The sequence below is a fragment of the Lactuca sativa genome, chromosome 9, assembly GCF_002870075.4.
Source record: "Lactuca sativa cultivar Salinas chromosome 9, Lsat_Salinas_v11, whole genome shotgun sequence".
Taxonomy (NCBI): domain Eukaryota; kingdom Viridiplantae; phylum Streptophyta; class Magnoliopsida; order Asterales; family Asteraceae; genus Lactuca; species Lactuca sativa.
The window spans coordinates 11660767-11667896 of record NC_056631.2 but is presented as its reverse complement, the minus strand read 5'-3'; the positions used below and the strand labels follow the sequence as shown (position 1 = coordinate 11667896).

General features: G+C 42.6%; 1 long non-coding RNA gene across 1 annotated transcript; it reads left to right on the top strand.

Moving 5' to 3' along the window:
* Window positions 1-1317: 1317 nt before the first annotated feature.
* LOC128128567 (uncharacterized) lies at window positions 1318-2185 on the top strand. The gene is made up of 2 exons (XR_008226555.1): window positions 1318-1385; window positions 2024-2185. It is a non-coding gene; the product is annotated as an uncharacterized LOC128128567 (long non-coding RNA).
* The last annotated feature ends 4945 nt before the right edge of the window (window positions 2186-7130 follow it).

The window sequence follows — 7130 nt, the reverse complement described above, 5'->3', positions numbered from 1 at the left end:
AATGTAATAGTCTAGGTCAACTATTGTAACTCTTTTTGAAGTAATAAATATAAAATATTTGAGTATTATGTGAATTATGTGTGTTTATGTGTTTATTATTTAATTATAAATGTATAATTAATAAAGAATAAAAATGAGCGTCAAAATTAAAGTGTGAGATAATCCTGATATCTCTACATAAAGTTGTAGAATACGTCTCAAGGTTTCCGTACATATAAAGAATGCCGAAATCCGAGCTATAACGAAGAAGTTATGGCCCGCCGAAGTTTTACGGCAAAACCGGCACGACACCAAGAGACGTAAATAGTGAATTTACGATCGAAGACTTTTTAGCCTTATCAATCTAAACAAAAGTCGTAGAATATGTTAAACTAAGAACATCGATAAAAAGAACGCCCAAATCTGACTTCGTATGAAGAAGTTATGATTTTTCTAAGATTCGGCTTAGCAGTGCACGGCCTGAAACTCGAATTTTAGTTCGAGCGGTTTTTGGCTTACGCAACGTAAATGATAGTTGAAGATCTCATTAATAGGAAATCAACGGTAAAAAGACAGACAAAAACAGAGTCCGTATGTAGAAGTTATTAATTTTACGCAGACATTTAACAGTATAATCTCCTTGTACTGTTAAATTTAAGATCGATCGAGAATTGGCTGACGGTGTCAAAATGAAAGTTGTAGATCTTATTATTACCTACGCGTGGATATAAAGAATGTCAAAAACGGAGGTCGTATGTGAAAGTTACGGATTTTAGAAGTCGGAAGTGTGCTGTGCGAAAATGGGTGATGTGGCACAATCTTGGCCATTGCTTTCTCCCCAATGCTTGCCACCAGATGGTGACATGTGGCACCAAGTTCAGCCACATTTCACCCTATAAATACCACCTCTCCCACCCTCATTTTCTTCACACCTTTCCCATTCTTTCTTCTCTTTACTCTCTCTCTCTCTAGAACCTCTCTCTAGCCCCGAAATCCCCCGAAAAGCCTAGGGAACCTCCCTAGCACGAGGCGGAAGGCCCGGAGTGCTCGAAGGCTCCGAGAAGAAGAGCTTTTCGGCTCGGGAACGCTGCTCCAAGCAAAGCCCGGTTTTCTATAAAACCCGTTGTAAGTGAGCTACGCCTACGCTATTTTTAATATAGCTTTTATTTAATTATAATAACGTTATTAGGAACTTATAATAAATACTTGGGCTATTATTATGGGTTATATAAGTATTTTTTTGACGCTTATATAATAATAATAATAATAATAATAATAGCTAGACTATTAATTAGTCTCGACGAATAATAAACTAAACTCTAGTGGTAATAATACTAGGTTTCGTCGAAGAAAATTCTTTTTAAGAAGCGAAGCGCTGTCTGAGTTCGGAATCACCACCTTTTCAGGTGAGTGCATATTTACTTTCAACTTACACATAGATATGAAGTATTTAATATAAATTACGTGCTATTTGTGCATATTATCTGAATACTTGCTATCTATGCTGGATGAACGTTTTATACATGTTTTCAAAGATTTAAACTGTATATGTATTTTATATCTACAAAATGTGTTGGGTAAAACATGGGTAGATGTAATAGTTGCTGTGTGACAAAATAAAATAATGAGAGGCCTCGTTATAGATGTTATTGATGATCCAGTCATCTAGCGGAGTATAGATGACGACCACGGACTATTCTAGACAGTCCAGTGGAACACTAGCAGGCTCGCAACCTGTAGGTGTTTATTTGAACTGTGTGTTTATTTGAACTGTGTGCTCACCAGATGTACTCCATCCCCCACATGGTTGCCTATTAGGACATTTATTGCTGAGGAATCCCCTTAGTAGTAGTGTCCGTCCCGATGATGATCCTTAGGCTAGGTCCCTTATGATAGGTGTTTAGGGACGTAAAGTGAGGATAACGGGAACGGGTAATTGGGTTATTGTTGATTGATGAAATTAATAAACTATTTATTGTGGGTTGAAAACCCTATGTGCTCACCAGGCTCCCAAGCCTGACCCACTCAGTTTTATGTATTACAGGTAGTGGCGCTTGAGCATATATATGATGTTTGGACGAGGGATTACGGATATAGGCCTGTAGATATGAAATAATGTAGTAAGGCTTGTATTGTACTGTTTATGCTTTTGATCTGTACGAACATGACATCCCGAGTCTTTTAATGAAATACATTTCTATGGAAATGCTTTTGATAAATCTTTATCATATTATTGTTTTGGGACAAATTCCGCAACACTTTTATTTAAAATGTTACTCTGATTTTTAAACAAAGCATAAACAAACCGGTCTTTTCTGGCCGTGATTTTGGGGATGTCACAGTTGGTATCAGAGCATTAGTTTAAGCGAACTAGGAATTTGTAGGATTTCTAGACTTAAACTTAGAATGCTAAGCGATGATTGTGAGGTGTGAGCACTAGCCTATTTTAGGAATTGTGCCTAAAATGCTTTTATGTGCTACATGCTTTGTGCATAATATGCTGTTAATTGCCCGGATCTATGGTCTGTTGCCGACCGGATCTGGAAACTTTATGTGTTTAGGATTCTAAACGTACGACTACGATATTAGAAATAACATGTAAACGTTTCGGAGTGATAAGGACGATTTAAAACGTCTCTCCTAAATAAAGATCTAAATTCACCTTATTCGGTGTATAGATCAAGATGGCAAGGACCCGTAGCGGAAACGTAAACGCAAATGGGAACAGACACCAACCCCCCGTGATCGAGCAAATACCAGTTGTGGAAGCCGCTGCCGGACCAATAACGATGGCCGGAGTGCAAGCGATGATCCAGGCAATGTTGGATCGTCAAATGGAGGAAACCAGGCGTTTGCTCCAGCAAAATCGAGAGGAAGCGACTATTCAAATCGAACAGCCCGAGTTGAATGAAGGGCAGACTGAGGAAGGAGACTACAGTGGAACCGTTGGTCAAGCCAACCCACCAATAGTTCGACAAAACAACCAAGATGACAAAGTCGAGAGGAATGGATGCAAGTACAAGGATTTTCTGACTTGCAAGCCATCGACTTTCACTGGAAAGGAGGATCCGATCGGGGTCATGGATTGGATCTCGGAGATGGAGTTAGCCTTCATGACATGCGGTTGCAGAGGGAAGCTACAGACCACATTTGCAGTGCGTCAGTTTCGAGGAAGTGTTGTATGTTGGTGGAATACCTTGGGGAAGACTCTGAGCCCTAATGAGCCCCTGCAACTGACATGGGCAGAATTTCTGGTGCAATTCAAACGAAAATACTGCTCGGCTCAAAACCTGCTAGAGTTAGAGAACCAGTTTCTAACCTTGAAGAAGGGAAGCATGTCAATCGATGAATACACGAACAACTTCACAGAAAAGATGGAGTTTGCCTTGCGTCTTGTTCCGGATGAGCTGACGAAAATTGATAAGTACGCAAAGGGACTTCCATGGGAGTACGCGGTGCCAGTACGTCAAGCACCTACTTTGGAGGCAGCTATCTGGGCTGCCAAGTCTGTGGAGGACATGATTAAGGGAAGAGCTGCCAGCAAAATCGAGGTTGGCGAGAAGAGGAAATTTGAAGGGTCTGCTAAACCCAACAAAAAGAAGAGCAAGTTCGGTTCAAAAAAATTCGGGGGAGGAAACGAATTTAAATGGTGCGAGAAGTGCAAGAAGAAGCACTTGGGAAAATGTGGCGATGAAGTAACCTGCTACAAGTGTGGGAAAACAGGGCACTATGCCAATGAGTGCACCACCAACAAGAAGGTGTGCTACGAGTGTCGTGAAGAAGGGCATATTGCTAAGGATTGCCCAAGGAAGAAAGATGCGGGAAGGCCCAACATACCACCAAAGCCAAAGGCGAGAGCCTTTCAGATGACGCTCGAGGCTGCGAAGGAGGCAGCAGACGTCGCTTCAGGTACCTTTCTTGTAAATGGTTTGCCTGCAAATATACTATTTGATTCCGGAGCCAATTACTCCTTTGTGTCGCATAAATTTGGTGGAAGATTAGCATTGCCTGTAGAAAAACTAGATAATGCTCTGATTGTAGAAGTTGCCAGTGGCAAACTCGTACCTGTTAGTAATCGTATTAGGAACATCGTCATTGACCTAAACGGAAACGAATTCCATGAGGAACTATTACCCATAGAGTTAAACGGTTTCGACATCGTTTTGGGTATGGATTGGCTTAGCGCCAACGATGCCGAGATATTATGCCAAAAGAAGATAGTTAGGATAAACCCACCCGGAAAGGAATCATTTATGGTGTACGGGGACAAACGCAGAGTAACTTCTGGAATCATCTCCCTGATGAAAGCCAGGAAATGTTTGTCCAAAGGATGTGCATCATACTTGGCATTCGTAATCGATGCTAAGAAAGAAAAGAAAGAGGTGCAGAATATACCGGTTGTGTGCGATTATCCGGAAGTCTTTCCCGAAGATCTTCCCGGATTACCACCTGATAGACAAGTGGAGTTTCGTATAGACTTGTTACCAGGAACAACACCGATAGCAAAGCCACCTTACCGATTAGCACCGACGGAGATGAAGGAGCTCATGACACAACTTCAGGAGTTGTTGGACAGCGGATTCATTCGACCTAGTTCATCACCCTGGGGAGCTCCGGTGTTATTCGTGAAGAAGAAGGACGGAAGCATGAGGATGTGCATAGACTACCGAGAGCTGAATAAGGCAACGGTGAAGAACAAGTATCCATTGCCGAGGATTGATGACCTATTCGATCAGCTACAAGGTTCGAGCTACTTCTCAAAGATCGATCTTAGGTCAGGATATCATCAGCTGAAGGTGAGAGAGCAGGATATTGAGAAGACTGCATTCAGAACAAGATATGGACACTACGAGTTCTTGGTTATGTCATTCGGACTAACCAATGCTCCCGCAGCATTCATGGATTTGATGAATAGGGTCTGTAAACCATTCCTCAATAAATCTGTGATAGTGTTCATCGACGACATTCTTATTTACTCGAAAAGCCAGGAGGAGCATGGCAAGCATCTACGAGAAGTGTTGGAGGTGTTAAAGAAGGAGAAGCTTTTTGCGAAGTTCTCCAAATGTGACTTCTGGATACGGGAAGTCCAATTCTTGGGTCATGTTGTTAACCAAGAAGGAATAATGGTTGACCCCGCCAAGATCGAGGCTGTAATGAAGTGGGAACGTCCGAAGAGTCCCACGGAGGTTCGAAGCTTTCTAGGATTAGCCGGATATTACCGACGATTTATCCAAGGCTTTTCTTCGATAGCTGCTCCATTAACAGCTTTGACCCATAAAGGAGCTACGTATACATGGAGTGAGAAACACGATGAGGCGTTCGAGAAGCTAAAGAAGAAGTTATGTGAAGCACCGATACTTTCTCTACCCGATGGAGTTGAAGATTTCGCGGTTTATAGTGATGCATCTGGAGTCGGGTTGGGTTGTGTTCTGACCCAAAGAGAAAAGGTGATAGCATACGCATCTCGACAATTGAAAGAGCACGAAAAGAACTACCCCACTCATGATCTGGAGTTGGCAGCGGTAGTATTTTCCTTAAAGATATGGAGGCATTACCTCTACGGCACGAAGTGCAAGCTCTTCACTGATCATAAGAGTCTCCAGTACCTCTTTAATCAGAAGGAGTTGAACATGAGGCAACGACGTTGGCTAGAACTTCTCAAGGACTACGACTGTGAGATACTTTACCACCCAGGTAAAGCAAATATTGTTGCTGATGCTCTCAGTCGGAAAGTCAATCTTGAAAGAAAAAGGCCAAGAGCGTTAAGAATTGAAGTCGTCTCGACGATTGTGGAAAGTATCAGGAAAGCTCAAGAAGAAGCCTTAGAAAAGAATGACCGAAAGGAAGAACGTTTGGGAAAAACGTTAGTGTTCGGTACAAACAGTCGAGGACTGAAGGTATTCCAAGATCGAATCTGGGTACCTAAGATGGGAGGAATAAGAGATCTTCTAATGGAAGAAGCACACAAGACCATGTACTCGATTCATCCCGGTAGCACTAAAATGTATAGGGACCTAAAACCCTACTACTGGTGGCCGACGATGAAGCTCGATGTTGCGAAGTATGTGGCCGAGTGCGTAACATGCGCGAGGGTTAAGGCACAACATCAGAAACCGTATGGGAGTTTAGAACCTTTAACTGTACCCATGGGTAAATGGGAAGACATCACCATGGATTTTGTGACTAAACTGCCCAGAACGAAGAACGGACACGACATGATTTGGGTAGTCGTGGATCGTTTCACCAAGAGTGCACACTTCATAGCCGCCAACGAGAAGTGGTCTATGGATAAGCTCGCAAACGCTTACGTGAAGGAAATTGTAAGACTTCACGGTGTCCCTCTTACGATTATGTCAGATCGTGATAGTCGTTTCACGTCAAGGTTTTGGAGGAGTCTACAAGAGGAGTTGGGTACAAAGTTGTGTTTGAGTACTGCTTACCATCCGCAAACTGATGGTCAGAGTGAAAGAACGATTCAGACGTTGGAAGACATGCTGAGAGCATGTACCCTCGAATTCCAAGGGAATTGGGACGAGCACTTAACTCTGGTAGAATTTTCCTACAACAATAGTTTTCACTCGAGCATCAAGATGGCACCTTATCAGGCCTTGTATGGACAGAAGTGTCGTACGCCGTCTTGTTGGCTTGAAGCCGGAGAGAAGCAGTTTATGGGCCCCGAGATAGTCCATGAGACTGCTGAGAAATTGAAGGTGATTAGGGAAAGAATGTTAGCAGCTCAGGATCGTCAGAAGAGCTATGTTGACAAGAAAAGACGACCGATAACCTTCGAAGTTGGGGATTCCGTTTTACTTAAAGTCTCACCGTGGAAGGGACTTATACGATTTGGGAAACGAGGAAAGTTGAGTCCAAGGTTTATTGGACCGTTCAAAGTTCTTCAGAAGATTGGGAACCAAGCTTACAAGCTGGAATTGCCCGAAGAACTCAATGGTATTCATAACACCTTCCATGTGTGTTATTTGAGGAAATTCATGGGAGATGTTCCCGACATAATTCCAATCTCGGAATTAAGGATGGATGAGAATAAAAGGCTGATCGAAGAGCCTGAGGCAATTATTGACCGTAAGACTAAGAAGCTACGACGCAAGATGGTCAACTTGGTGCTAGTCCGATGGAAACATTCGAATGGGCCG